The following is a 15,597-nucleotide window of genomic DNA, read 5'->3' on the forward strand; positions in this document are numbered from 1 at the left end:
AGAATTAATATTCTGTGCAGAATGACATTTTTTTTCTGCAGAATTGGCACTGCAGAGCTACTGGCTGCCACTAGGGGCCACTGGGCCCCACAGAACCCGACTCCTGAGCTTGCAAATAGAGGACACTGCTGGGGGGACAGGGCAGGGGAGCTGGAGGGTTTCCGGCAGCTGGTGTTCCCAGCACGCCCTGGGCCATGGCCCCACAGTAAGTGGAGCATGTGGCCCGGCGGGGATCGAGGTTCTGCACATTCTGGCTATTGGGACTGAACCTTATCTGCCCAGGGACAGGAGCGGCCCCGGAGACCCGGCTCTCACAAAGGGTGAGGAAGGGTGGGGCCTCACCACATCCTCCAGCAGGACAATAACAAAACTGCACGGAGCAGAGCCTGCGGAGAGTGGATGCGGTTGTCTGGGCCGGGAGGGCCCCACGCAGCCCCCTCCAGCACCCCCCCAAATATCCCCTCCCAGTACACACACCCCTCCAGCAGCCCCCAAATACCCCCTCCAGCAGCCTCCAACTGCACTCTTCTCCAGCTCCCCCTCCCCCCAGCCATGTCCTCTACTTGGTAACTTTAAATATGGTAACCCTGTGGGGGCAAGGTGAAAAACCAAGGATCAACTAAAAGACCATAGGGACAAAAGACCATGGGGCAAAATTTCCCCTCAAGATGTGCCCAGCTGGCCCATGTGACAGACCTGGACTGGGGCACCCAACAAAAGCATAAGAGAGAAACAGGAACTGGGTTGTTGTAGGGGTTTCTTTAACTCTCTACTCCTGGGGGAAGCTTTTTTTATTGTCTGTATTGTTGACAGGTATTTTGAAATAAACCAAAATAATTGAAACAGGCGTGATTATATTGTGTTATTTTGACAAATAAAATATGCAGAATTTTAAAATATTGTGCGCAGAATTTTAAATCTTTTAGTATAGAATTCCCCAAAGAGAAACAGGGGGCTCATATCCATCGGCTCTACTTTAGCGCCTGTCTCATCCTCAGAGGGTTTTCCAGTGCCAGCACCTTCACCGTGCAATTCCATCGGCTCACCCAATTCAAACCTGGGCTTCTTCAGCATCTTCTCTTTGCAGACATACATGTCATGAAGAGGGTAGATGGGCGGATAAGCTTTCTCTATGTGTTTGCCAATGCTGTCTGGGATCAGCTCATTGACAACTTCCTTCAGGTTATTAGTTTGCACATTCCGTGTCATGGTTCCCAACATCTCGTTGCGAATTTGGCAGACCTGCTCATGCTGGGCATATGAGGACTTGCGAAGCTGGTTATTGTGTTTCTTGGTAAAACCCACGCAAAAGAGGTGCAATAGATAGCCATCAGTAGTTCTGACATCAGCATCAATCGTCTGCCATTTTTTGACCATGGAGCCTATTTTGTCATGAGTGACGTCCATTCCATGGAACTTGGTCAGACAGTTTTTGCCCTGAATATCCTCTGTAATCAGCTTGAATTTACAGCTTGAATTTATACCATTCTGCAGATCAGCAAGACTCACTCCAAATACACGGCCCCTAAGTCCATCAGAGGCCATTTTGATTCCTTGGGTCCTGGTGACGAGTGTCTTCCCAACGGTTCGTATATGAAACATTGCAGGTACCTTGACAGTAAAGGCATCTTGCAGTACTGGCAACCCAGAGCATTAAAAAAACACGAGCCAGGCTCCAAAAAATCATAATATCAGCTTAAAAATAATGAGATTTAAAAAATAATAAGGTGTGGGTTCATTCTATTTGCCTTTTGAGTCTTTGGGGGGCACATTTTCAAGGGCTAGAAACTTAGAGTTGTTTTTTTGTTTCGGGGTTTGTTTGTTTTTACGGAAAGCTGAGATGCTCATTGCCGCCGAGGGACTAGCCCCATTAAGAAAGAACGGGGCTCAGTATAGTTGTACCTGGTTAAGGCCTTCTCATGGGAGTGAAGACACTTGGCCCATATAAACGTTGAGGCAGCAGCTGGGAGAGGCAGGAAGGGGTGGCTGGAAGCTGCTGACGGAAGACAGGCAGGAGATCAGTGGAGAGACGTTTGCCTGCTGACCTTTGTGGGCCACGAGAGAAGGAAGGTCCAGGGAAACAGTCCTGGGGGCTGGTGTTCCAGACAAGGAACAGCAAGCCAGGGAAACCCAGGAAGGATTAAGAGCGTGAGAGCAAGGAAAGCTCAGGGCAAGGAGGATGGCAGAAGTATGTTTGCTTGTTTACCTCTGCAGGCCCAGGAAGAAGGAAGTTACAAGGGAATAACTCTGAGCGGGGGAAAAACCCGGGAGGAGCTAAGAGCTTAAGCCCAGGGTGGATGGGCCTTGGCTACTTTACATTTCTGGAATGCTCAGGGTGGGTGGACACTGTTTATTTTGTACTTTTTGTTTGTGTTTTGAGTTGGCTAGGGGACACCTGCCCCTTTGATTGAAGAAAGAGACTGAAAAAGCTTTTGTTTTATGGTAATGGACTGCACTCTTTGACTCTGGGGAGTTATTTTGGAGCATTTATGTTAACAAATTAGCCGGCAGCAAGGGTAGTGTTGGACTAAACAGCAAAGATGGAGTTTGAGGAACCCTAAAAAGGGGAAACTGAGGCTGGGGTGCCTAGCCAAGAGAGGGCACACCAAGAGGACCTGCCTTGTTACACTCACATAATCACATGACTCCAGCTGCTGGGGCTATATGAAAAATACCAAATATTGCAAGACATGCAATAAAATAATGAGTGGGTAACAGTACCATGGGATGGAAACGGAGACCTGCTCAAGAGTCTGTGACTGATTCCCCCTAGTGGCTGGAGGCCAGAAAAGGCTCTACAAGCCTCCACACTGCTGCTGGCTAATGGAGATTCTTCCTCAGCTCAAGCGCAGGAAGCCTGTGTTTGTGCCACAGGCTGCTGGGAAGGGGTGGAGGAACACAGAAAGGTCATGAATTGTTTCCCTCACTGCACCTACTCCAGGTGGGGAAAATCAGGCCAGCGGGGGAGTTGTTCCCTTTTCCCATTGGGCCCTGCTGGCAGAGAGGGAGAGGGGCCAGTCAGTGCACTTCAGAGACTGCAATGAGCACAGGACCCCAAGTTGCTCTGCCTATGCTTTAAGGTGGAACTAGCTGAGCTCTCGGTGTGCGGCTTGTGTGACCGTGGTGATGTCAGGGCATATGCGAGACCCGCAGGTTTGTTATAAGCTGCTAGGAAAGGCTCCGACTGGACTGACAGGTACATTCCTAGGGCCCAAATCTCCTCTCACACAGCTGTGATGCCAATGAGTTCAAGGGAGTTAGTTACTCCTCATTTACTCTCAGGCCTATCAGATGTGAATCAGCCCCTAACGCTGTCCTCTGATTTTAATAGAACTTCAGGCGGGGACCAGAGCTTTTATACAAAACCGGGCCAATTAACACCCCTCTTGCCCAGGGTCATGTTGTAATTACAAGTAAAAGCTGAAAGGGGCCCCCTGACATAGTGAGAAAGCCAGGGGCTGCGGGAGGGCAGCGGAATTGGCGAGAGAGCCCATTGCTGGCAGAAAACAGGCTGACAGAAAACAGTATCTACCAAGTTGCAGTATAAACTCTTTCTGACCTATGCTGTGAAATGCTGGATTCCACTAGTGATGTTGCCCAGGCTCAGTATTATCTCCTTAACCATCTTCATAATGAAACACTTTTTCATGCTGGTAACATGGAAGCCTATTATAGCCTAAATGCAAAGGATGCACGATTCAGTTGTATACACCACAGTCAAACTGTAGGATGAAACACATTAGGAGCCTGATTCTCCTCTCACTGACACTGGTGTAAATCTGGAGTAACTCCACCTAACCAATGGAGCTAGACTATGTAAAAAGGTGTGAGGGGAGATCCAGACCCCACTCCATAGAGAGGCCTTCCAAACCTGATTCTGATAATCAGTTTCAAAATCAATACTAACCTCACAATAAATCATCCATGATCCTAGAAATTTGTTTCAAGCCCCCTTACAGGCGTAATGATACTTTAAACCGACTGTTCGCTCACCCAAAATAGGTCTTGTTGGGAGCAGAGCTTTCTGGGATATGATCTGTGTACTATGAGCACCTATAGGCAGGACCTTGAACTGGCCACGTTCTGCCAGCAGTGCTATCAGAGCCTTGTCCAATTTGTTCCTGGAGTTTTTGATAATATAATTAATGTGGAGGCTGCAGCAGAGAACTACCAGTGGGTCATATGCGGGATGGTAAAATAAACGTATTGGGGACGGCGGGGAAACCGTCACCACCTGGGGAAGACACTTCAGCCAGGTTCCCAAGCTAGTGTAATTCGGCACAGCTCCATTAAAATCAGTGTAACTGCACAGATTTACAGCACTGGGGATCTGATCCCTGCTGGGGTCATCACAAAACGCTAACGGGCTCCAAATACCATGTTAAAAAGAGGTAAATCTTAGTGTGAAGTATTAGAAGATCCAGCCCTGCCAGCCAGCAGCTGAAAATTGAAATTATGGGGAAGAACAAAAGGAAATGAGACAGTACGGACGTTTCCACATTTACACTGTATTTTGGAATGTCTGTCCTGCTCAATGGAGGATAGTCTGGTCTCTCAAGCTGCTGTCACAAGGAGAGGATAAGGTAGCAATTTCTACACCTTGCACAGAATCTCCAGTTTTTGCTAATATCATTATTGCACCCTCATTAACGTAACTGGGCTGCAAATGGGCTTTATTCGAGTTTCTCCTGTTGTGTCAATACAAACTAATTGGCCGCAATTCAGCCAACCACTTCAGTAGATGATTAACTTTAAGCATGGGAGCAACCCATTGACTTCAATGAACTGACTTCGGTCAGAGCCCAGGTGGTTTTCCTCAGAGCCTCCGGTCAGGTGCTGGGATTTGAATAGCATTGTCAGTTGCGTTGGATCTGTGGCTGAGCGGGTATCTTCTTTGGTCACATCACACCAGCAAGCCAGGTATTGGAAGGAAATTACTTCAGTCAGCTGGCTCCTAAACCGAAGTGGCCTCAACAATGAGCCTTTCAAACAGGGCCGGCTCCAGTATTTCTGCCGCCCCAAGCGGCGGCAATTGGGGGGGAAAAAAAAAAGCCGCGATCGGCGGCGGCAGTTCAGCGGCAGGTCCTTCGCTCCTAGAGGGAGTGAGGGACCTGCCGCCCCTCTCCCTTGGCCGCCCCAAGCACCTGCTTGTTAAGCTGGTGCCTGGAGCCGGCCCTGCTTTCAAACACATGAGCAATATTTGCACTGCGTCTCCTGCTCATCGGTGTGAAGTTGTACTACACTGGGAACAAGGCGTACATTTTTAACAGTGAGGGTTAGTAGCCATTGCAACAATTTACCAAGGGTCACTGGCAATGTTTAAATCCAGATTTGGCCTTGGAATCTGTGAATACCATAGTGTTTGCTGTTTGGATACAGAATCCAGCAGCGTTCCCCTGTCTGTTCACCATCGCTGTCTGCTGAACTACCTCCCCTTGTTGCCAGGGAGGGCCATTTTGATAACCCGGAAGAAACACTACAGTAAAAACGCCGCTCGTGTAGCTTACAGCCCTTTACATCTGCAACATGGCAGCAGGGAGTCAAAGGTACCGCCTCTGAATTCGAGTTACAAAACACCAGAAGGAGATTTGGCAGGACAGTATAAATCTGACAGGCAATCGGATGGCAGCATCTGCCATGAATAACTTGTCGAGCTAATCAATCAGTCAATGCAGGGAAAGAGCTGATAACTTCAACTGGCTCAGACTGATAAATAAGGAACTTAACAGCTAAAATGTGAAAGTAGAGTGTATAAAGGTCACCCTCAAAGCGAGACTTCAAAGCCCTTAATAACAAAACACTTCCTTGTATCTAAGGGCAAGGTCTGCAAATGAAAATGTTTGGGAGTTATTAGTAAAACTCCTGAACTGATTTCAAGATAACCAAATATTTCCCATCTAACAGAGCAACTGGAAGTTACATCTACATCTGATTATTCAAACAGTTTTCAGTCAACAGCAGTTGTTGAGATCTGCTTAGCAGGTTTAAGAATATGGAGAAACAATATGTAATTCTAGCACAGAAAACACAGATCAGTAAACTAGAAATTTGGTTTTCTCTTACACACACACACACACACACACACACACACACACAATCTTTATACTTATATATGTTAGAGCTGATTGATTTTTTAAATTAAAAAGTTTATCAAAAAGTGGTCTTTTATTTAAAATTATTTTGGGGGGTAAAAATGGTCGATACTGAAATTTTGTTTTTTTGATAAATTTAGTGATTTTAAAACATTTTTATCAGAAACATCAAAATGGTCAGAATTTTTTTGTTTTTCAAAAATCAGGTTTTCTGGAAACAAAAATGCCAGTCGTCATAATAAAAAAAAGCCTCCAAATTGTCTGTAAAAAAAACAAAAGAAACTGTCCCATTTTGAACCCTTCAGAATGAAAACAACTCTGAAATATCAAATTATTTTGTGAAATTAGTCTTTCATTTTTTCAACCAGCTGTAATCTAGGTATATATATAAATAAAAGTGTGCCACAGGACGGTGCCAATATGAATTATTTTAAATCCAGTGTTAAATATGCCACAACTGACACCCAGGAATTCAAGGAGATCTGACATTTCTAATGCTTAGAAGTTAGACTCATTGAAAATTGCACCCAAATGCCAACTCTGTTATAGAAGTCAGGTTATTTGGTATTGCAGTGTGAAGCACGGGCTCATACTAGATGAGATCAGATTTTTGGTGTGATTCTGCTGACGCCAGTAGAATTACACCAGGGTTTAATTTGGCCCACTGTATATAAGGTAAAAATTTGTCAGATATTTCATTTGTCCCACTCCTGATATTGTACTTGGCACATCTCTTTCACAAGCAGCATCTGAATGTTTCCTTAGGTGTTCAGCTGAATATATTTAACACTGGACAGCAGCTTGTACACCGTGCAGCAATTTAATTCCCTTTAAGATAAGGTGTTTCTGCCTCTGTGACTTTCACAGCTTCCTTCAGTTCTCTGCCTTACTTTTTTTCAGTGTGTTTCAATCAATACGGTGCCCACAAGGATAATGGCCAGGAATACCACAATGAAAGGAACGAGGATCATCCCCTTTCTGCCCCTTGGCATTGTGGGAATAAACTTGTAGGCCTGGAGAAAACATCCAACACATTGTTTCAGCATCCCATTGCCAACATCCCCATAATGGATCCTCTTCACCAATAGCCTGCTCCAAAACCCAAGGGAGAATCAGGTCCTGGGAGGACATTTACCAAGCTATGGACACACATCTGCAATGGTCAAGTCAGTACAATAGAGACTGTTTGGATTTGTGAATTCCCATTATATAATTCAGCCCATCATAGCGAAGTTTCAGCTTTCTGTAGGAATTAAATAACATTTCAGTGGTGTGCAGGACTTGTGCTGGCCCTCTGCACAGTGGGAACTTCACCTACAAAGAAAGACGGTCCTGGGGATAAGGATGCAGGGCAGTAAATGTCCAAGTGATGCATTTGTTAAAAAGTGCAACGTTGCTTCTTGTGAGTATGTTCCAATACCAGGACCACTTGTGCCTATAATGTTATACTACCATAATACTCTGATCAAACTGATTTCTTTTTTCTTAACGGAAGGCTGTGAGAACCACATTATTCCTAGATTGTATCCTGACATCTCAGGTTTTATCCTGAAACCCAAAAGTAAAAAATATCAAGAGATTAAAAGCAAGTGACAGTCCACCAAACAAAAACAATACATACTGGTGGCTCCACATAGGCACAGTCTGCTGGGGAAGTGGTCCATAGACAGGATGAGCCAATCACCTTGTTATCAATGCAGGATTGTTCCAACAGGGCATTTTCTGTATCTCACAAAGGTTTGTGTTAGTTTTTTGTGGCTATCTTTCTCATCTACCCCCATATGCAGGAAGAGCTCTTAACCCAACAGAAAATCCTGTTGGTCTGAGAAACAGCTGTTCCTTCTTGACAGCTCTCTGTTGGAATCTAAACATACCATGTGATGTGTTTTGCTTACATAGTAACATACATCAAGTTTCGGGAAGCAAAAAAGGTTGGGTTTGGGTTTTTTTGCGGTTGATGTGAACCTCAGCTGAGTAAACTGTGAAGGATTTTTTCCCCAAGTACTAAGCCAACAGGAAGGAGAGCCGGGCCAAATTTTCAAAATGGCCGCTGATTCAGAGTGCCCAGCAGGAGACAGGTTTTCAGGGGTGCTGAGCGCCCCTGGCTCCAGTTGAAGTCTGAGTTGTGGGTGTGCTCAGCAGCTGCAAATCTGGTAGGTGACCAGACAGCAAATGTGAAAAATCGGGACGGGGGTGGGGCATAGTAGGAGCCTATATAAGAAAAAGACCCAAAAATCGGGACTGTCCCTATAAAATCGGGACATCTGGTCACTCTAAAATCTGGGCCAGAAGTGACTCCAGATGAGCACTCAGCCAAAAATCAGTGGCTCCTTTTGCGACTGTTGGTCCTAATTTTGATTAAGTCTGAGCTTACCTCTAGGGGAGTCAGCAGCAAAACTCCTATAGGTGAGAGTGCAGGATCAGACCTCCCGGGCTTACAGAAAAAATCTTGCAGTGTACGAAACAGGAACTTGATAAGGCTGCTCATAAAGAACCCAATCCTGAGGTGCTGAGTGCCTCCTCTCCTGTGGCTGTCCAAAAAGCCAGCCTGGCAAGGGAGTGTGTAAACAGGGAGAAGAGGATCAGGCTTCTGTGGGTATGTCTACACAGCAAGCGGTAGTGAGTCTCAGAGGCCGGCTTGACAGACTCAGCCTTGCAGGGCTTGCACTATGGCGATAAAAATAGCTGTGTAGATATTGCTCAGGCTGGAGGTCAGGCTCTGAAGCCTGGTGGGGAGGGTGGGAAGCTTGTGGGTGGACTTCCGATCCAAGCTGCCCCACCCCCCCGGATACACTCAGCTCTCAGGAGATCCCACAGTCCTTGCTGGGGAGCTGTGACAGGAGGAGGGAGTGTTTCTCCGCCAAGGGATGTGGGACATCCTGGCTCACCGACAGCTGGGGCCATTCTGAATGAGCTGGGGCAACCAGAGGCACAAGTCCTAGCGGGCTGCTCCCAGACAAGACTACCAGCCAAGGAGGATGGAAGAAGCCCCATTCACAGGGGGCAATAGAAACGCCGCCATTTCCCTTGGTAGCTTCTACCAACCCCACCGTTCAGCGCTTCAGGCTAGCACTCATCCTTATGGACTGTGAACAGGACAGGTGGAGGGGCAGAAAGAGACTTGGGGGACTCCACAGGTGGGCCACGTGGGAGAAGAAGAAAAGTTACCCATCACCACTCTCAGCATGGCCTGAAAGGAAGGATCTCCTCTAGTGCAGGGTTTCCCCATGAAGCCCTACTCCTTCAAGGTGTGATCATAGTAATGTGCTCAGCGTATTGCAGCAGTACCTTGGAGCCCTCGTCGGGCACTAGGATCCCGTTGTGCTTGGCACTGTACAAACACAGAACAAGAAGATGGTCCGTGTAATATAATAACTAACATCAAAGCTCTCTGTGGCCAGAGGAGACATCAGGATCACTGGTGGATTCCCATTCCCATTCTGTGACCAGAGTCCTACTCCTGAGGTTTCCAGGTTTTAGGCAGTGGTCAGGATCTTGCAGCCTTATCTAAGCAGTCGCTGTCAAGGAAGACTCCACAGTGAAGCAGGGGCTTTACAAAGGGGTTTTCTCTTTGTAGCCACCACTTGCCCCTTTCCAATGCACCAATCTACATGTACTGGAAACTGCCCTTTTCAACTGCACCAAAGCAGAATAAGGCCAGTGTGTGTACGTAGCAGTGCGAGGAAAACCTGGAGGAAGAAAGAGAGTATAAAAAAACAAGGAAATGCCAAAAGGATTAAAATATGCAAAGCAAACTGAGTGCAGCCAGGAGTATTCTGGTCACAAACCCTGTGAGAGGCAGATTCTTGGCTTTTAAAATCACAGGGAAGCTATAAACTGGTGTAACCCTTCTGCCAGGTGCTGTCAGCAGCAACAAAGGGCCAGGTTCAAACATTTAGCTGTTCTTCTTAAATATAACAAACATACCAGCTCGAGCCCCCACCCGGAAAACTAAATACCTCCCCTAGGCACCCTTAGCAGGCAATATTTACCCTCTCACAAGCCCTGTGTGTATAATATCAAGCAAACTTTTTAAAGAGAAAAAGCAAAGCATCAAACATTTGGGAGAACACAACAATAAATCAGTGAATGTCTGTGTGAATAGTAAGTAAAACACCCATCCCAATAGTGTCTTGGGCAGTGTCCTTTGCCTCAGTTTCCTCACCTGCTGGTGTGAACATCCAGTGGACAATGTCCCTTTGACACCTTAATTTCCCTCCCTTCCTCTCTGGTGGTGCACCCCACTCATGGTTTGTTGTCAGTGGTTAGTGTTGTCCCAGAGCTCGGGAGTGGACTCAGGCAAGTCCATCTCCAGCCCCTGGGGGGGAAGTGCTGCTCGGCTTCCATGAAGAGCTTTCATGCCACCATCTCTAGCCACGATGCCATCTTCGCTCTGCTGCCTCTCACCATGCCGCCACTCCCATCATGTGGCACCACCACCACCTAGCCCAGCTCTTAGTGATCACAGCTCTGGGTAGCAGGTGCCTTGCTACATCACCTCTACCTACCACGCTATCTTCAGCCACAGTGCCAAGTCTGGGTTCAGAGACTCTGCCACCTATCCCAGATGTTAGTGATTTCAGCTGCCGGGGGGGGGGGGGGGGGGGCCCCCCCCACCCCCCCCCCCTCGTCTGTGTCGCCCCTCATCGCAGCACCAGCTCTGCCGGCTATCCCAGCTATTCGCGATCACAGGCCTGGTAGTTTCTGGGTAAGAGCAGAGGAGGAGAGCCCTAGACCACAGGCTAATGCCAGATTACACAGAAGAATGATATCACCAGATAAGAGCATGTGTAAGGAGAGATATAAGTATCATGGAAAGGAAAGTGCCTTAACTTATCTCCTATGGCTACACACACTGGAAATTCCTAGCCCTTGACACACTCATCAACGTTATCACAGTTTCTTAGCTGGTGTGCCCATTCAGTGCTGTGTGCAGTTGGCCCACGGGGCACCGGCAGGCACACTGCAAGACAGGAATCAGAGTGAGCCTCAGCATGATCAACGGGCTTTCATTTTTCACGTCTAAAACAAACGTGAGAGTGATCCCACGCGCAAGTGGCTCCTGGCTACCTGTAGCAGAACATCTAGAAGCCCTGCTTGGAATGGAATTCTGTGCTAGTTTTACATCCTCCGATTCCTATCATGGACCATCACTGGGAACTTTGCAACCATCTGGAGCTGAAAGATGTGACCAAGGGTCACTGGCAATGTTTAAATCCAGATTTGGCCTTGGAATCTGTGAATACCATATCACATCAGCCACACCATCAGAGGCTTGGTCACCTGCACATCTACCAATGTGATATATGCCATCGTGTGCCAGCAATGCCCCTCTGCCATGTACATTGGCCAAACCGGACAGTCTCTACGCAAAAGAATAAATGGACACAAATCAGACGTCAAGAATTATAACATTCAAAAACCAGTCAGAGAACACTTCAACCTCCCTGGTCACTCAATTACAGACCTAAAAGTCGCAATACTCCAACAAAAAAACTTCAAAAACAGACTCCAACGAGAAACTGCAGAATTGGAATTAATTTGCAAACTGGACACCATTAAATTAGGCTTGAATAAAGACGGGGAGTGGATGGGTCATTACACAAAGTAAAACTATTTCCCCATGCTAATTTTTTTCCTACTGTTACTCACACCTTCTTGTCAACTGTTGGAAATGGGCCATCCTGATTATCACTACAAAAGTTTTTTTTCTCCTGCTGATAATAGCCCACCTTAATTGATTAGTCTCGTTAGAGTTGGTATGGCAACCCCCATTTTTTCATGTTCTCTGTGTATATATATCTTCCTACTGTATTTTCCACTGCACGCATCCGATGAAGTGGGTTTTAGCCAACGAAAGCTTATGCCCAAATAAATTTGTTAGTCTCTAAGGTGCCACAAGTACTCCTCGTTCTTTTTGCTGATACAGACTAACACGGCTACCACTCAAACAAGTAATTTAGTTACAGTGACATACATAATGTAATTGCCTGCCATTACACTATAATAGGGATAGATAAGAAACAATACAAGTATCATTCATTAGTATTCACGAAGTGCTAACTCCTAACTATACACACACTTTTGATGTAGGGTTATTTAATTACAGGGACATACATAATGTAATGCAATAGCAATCAACAGGTTTATAGATAAGTCAAGACAATGCCATTAACATTTCCTTTGAACTAAACTAACACAAGTGAATTGATCCACCCATACAAATACACTTAACATTTCTTTGATGTTCACACACAAGTGAAATGGCCTAGGGGTCCAAACTGAGCTGGTCTGTCAGCCTCACACTCCTGTCCTGTCTTCTCTCTCTCATTTGCCACCTCTGCACCTTCCAGCTGGGATACTCAAATTGGCCTGTATTTCTGGGCTTTGTTGCTTCTTGCCCTGGGGGTGAAAGATTTTCTTCATACGCAGATTTTCCACTGCTTCGGAAATGCTGCCCACTTGGAACCTCTGGGGAGGGAGGTGGATTCGACAAACAATGGTGAAGTTTGGGCCAAACCAGCTGGTGGAGCCAGAGCAGAGATTCTGTCTCTGGCTGCGTGAAGCTCTGTTCAGAGGGAGCATGAAGGCAGGCACCCAAGATGCTTAGCATCATGATTTGAGTTGCAGATTTGCAAAGGGTCAGATTTGTGGGGTTCAGACAAGGGACAGACAGAGTCGATCCTGCCGCCGCTATTTGGGCAGCAACATCTGCATATTCATGCTGCTCTTGTGCTAATACATCCAGAAGCCTCATAACTCTCCCCCACCCCTCAATGAACGGGAGGATACAGGAACAGCAATAGGCAAAGATGGCCAGAGTGCCCCCCATCCCATGAGCTGCAACCTCTAATGTGACCCCTGCAAAAGTGTCAACGCATTAGCAAGGCTGAAAGCTTAATACTGAGGGTCCACCAAAATACAAGTACCACAGAAAATTAGTATTTGCCGCTCTGCATATCTGCGGCACTGCTCCGGGTGTCTGTGGCACTTTCTTCCTTTAGTCAGAATAGAGGACACTGCAGTACTTCGATGTCTATGGAGTGGCAAATACTGAGATGTAATAACTCATGCTGTGTTTTCGACGCTGAAAGACAAGACGGTTGGATTGTCCAGTCTGCTAAGGCTACTTTGCACTAAATTACACACAAACTAGCATGTCGTGGAGAACCGAGCCACACTCGTGAAACTGTGATCCCTGAAAAAGCAACCGCAATATTTTTTTAAGGGTAACATAAGATAAACAAAGGACCAGGTGCATGCCTGGTGTGACTCTGCTGGCTTCAGTAGTTACCCAGAGATGAATTTGACAGTGTTTCAGATTTTTGGTGACCTGTCTCTCCTTATCACCACTTGTTATGTCATTTGAGCGTTTTTGTTGTTTTAGATAGAAGTGATTTCCTGACCGGATGTTTCCTAGCTCTCAGAGGAGCTCTGTCATTAACTCTCTAGTTATACAGCTTTTTGAGGAGACACGACATAGGTGAATAACTGGATATAGAACATATTCCCTGCCCAAAAGAGCTGCCAACATAAAGGAGAAATGGCTCAATACAGTTGTTTGAACAAACTGAGAATGGTCTCTAGGGAGGCATTTAAAAGCAAACTGCTGAGACCCTGCTAACAATTAAAAATATTGTTAATAGATTCCAAAAGAGAAACAAAGGGCCTGATTCTCCGCTCACCTATTCCAGTTTGAAACCAGAGCAATTCCTTTCCCTTCAGTGGAGCTACTCCTGATTCACACGGTTTAAGTGACAGCAGAATCCGATCCTCTGTCTACACTACGATTTAGTTGTTATTCTAAAATGGATTTAGCACAGTATTTTAACACAATTTCAGATGCCTAGCTCAGTTTGTATTGAGCAGTGATGGGCTGAATTCCTGAATTCCTCCAAACTCTGTGAAGGTTTGGATCTAGTATTCAAACTCAGATCCATTTTATATAGACAGATCCAAGCCAAGAAGTCTGTGGATTCGAATTTTCTCAAAGATTGAAGGTTTTCAGATCTGGTGCCCCAGTGGAGCTCTCTCTCTCTCTCTTTTTAAGTGACACTTATTCCATCCTTGCATAATTCAAACACAGCCCAAGTGGACTGTGTGGAAACCTACCCCCAAATCATTCATCTTTGGGCTGAGACTAGGTATGAGAAATTTCAGACATAACAGAAAATATTTGAAAAAAAGTTACAAAAGATTTTTTTTTAAAGGGATTTATTTAAATCTGGAATATCCCTTTCATCTGGTCTTTATCATGGTAGACATGTCACTTTCTTGGGAAGAGACTCAGACAGTCTGCAACTCAGATTTTTCAAGCTCTTAAGAAGGTATCTCAAACTTCATTAAGATACAGGGATAACTGTATTTTTTATTTAACAACTATATATTTCCCCCCTCTTTTTAGACTCCAAATGTTTGGGGCAGGGACCATGTATTCATGTCTTTGTACAGCATTTGTCACGGTGGGGCCCGGTTCTTATTGGGGCTGCTGGATATTTATGAAATATAAATATTACACAATAGTAACACACCCAAATTTAGACGGGGGATCTTTTTTGTAAAAAATCACCTAATAAACCTCAGTACAAAATGTAAAATATCATGTTTCCTTTATACCTTCTTTCCATTCTATACTAGGCAAAGGGAAGGTTTGTTGAAGGTTCATCAGATCAAACCCAGGATAATAACCTGTCAAGTTGGTTGATCTGTTCCTGGCAAGAATTTTCGCTTAAGTACGGAAGGGGAAACACCCCTTGGCCCATTCCACTCTTATACAAATAGATTCTATATAAAGCCCGGCTCCTCAGGGAGAAGGCAGCATCTCTGGGTTTGCATTTAACGTGCAGCAGAAATGGACTCCAAAGATAGCACCAAGCCCACCATGCCTGCAGAGCCACCTGTGAGTGATGCTGATCTATCTTTGCATTACATTGGATTGCGATTTGTGTGCTGAGAGTGTGCCTGCATGTGAGTGCTGTCCGCAAATAAGAAAATGAATGTCAGTGAATGCGTGAGCTCGATTTGAAGAAGGCATCTGTGTGAGTGAATCTGTATGTTTTATATGACATTAAACCATTGGAACAGCTTATCAAGGGATGTGCTAGATATCTGGAGTCTTTAAATCAAGACAGGATGTATATTTTATCCCTCATCCTGATTACAAACTCCACACCAGTGTCTATAGATTGGTCAATGGCCATTAGAAGTCCATGTTTCCCTTGCTGTGGAGCAGCTGTTAACATCAGGTCATTGGCAGTTAGTGTCTATAATCAGAATGTAATGTGCGTTTTCCTCAGGCATACAGGTTTATGCCTGCAGTGCCCAAGAACCGGAAGGAGATCATCCTCATCTCCGTGGTGGTGGTCCTCTTGGCCATTATCATCACTGGAGCCATTCTGATTGGAGTTTACATGACTCAGAAACACACTGAAAAGGTGAGTAGAGCAGGTAATGGAAGGCAGGTGCCATTAATCTGGTCTGTGGGATAAGCCTGACTGGGAGAAGG

At 45.7% G+C, this 15,597-nt stretch overlaps 1 pseudogene; it reads right to left on the reverse strand.

Moving 5' to 3' along the window:
• Positions 1-922: 922 nt before the first annotated feature.
• On the reverse strand, positions 923-4,854 carry LOC112113369 (annotated as a pseudogene).
• Positions 4,855-15,597: the final 10,743 nt, after the last annotated feature.

This window comes from Terrapene carolina, unplaced genomic scaffold, assembly GCF_002925995.2.
Source record: "Terrapene carolina triunguis isolate 2854851 unplaced genomic scaffold, T_m_triunguis-2.0 Scaffold374, whole genome shotgun sequence".
Lineage (NCBI taxonomy): Eukaryota > Metazoa > Chordata > Testudines > Emydidae > Terrapene > Terrapene triunguis.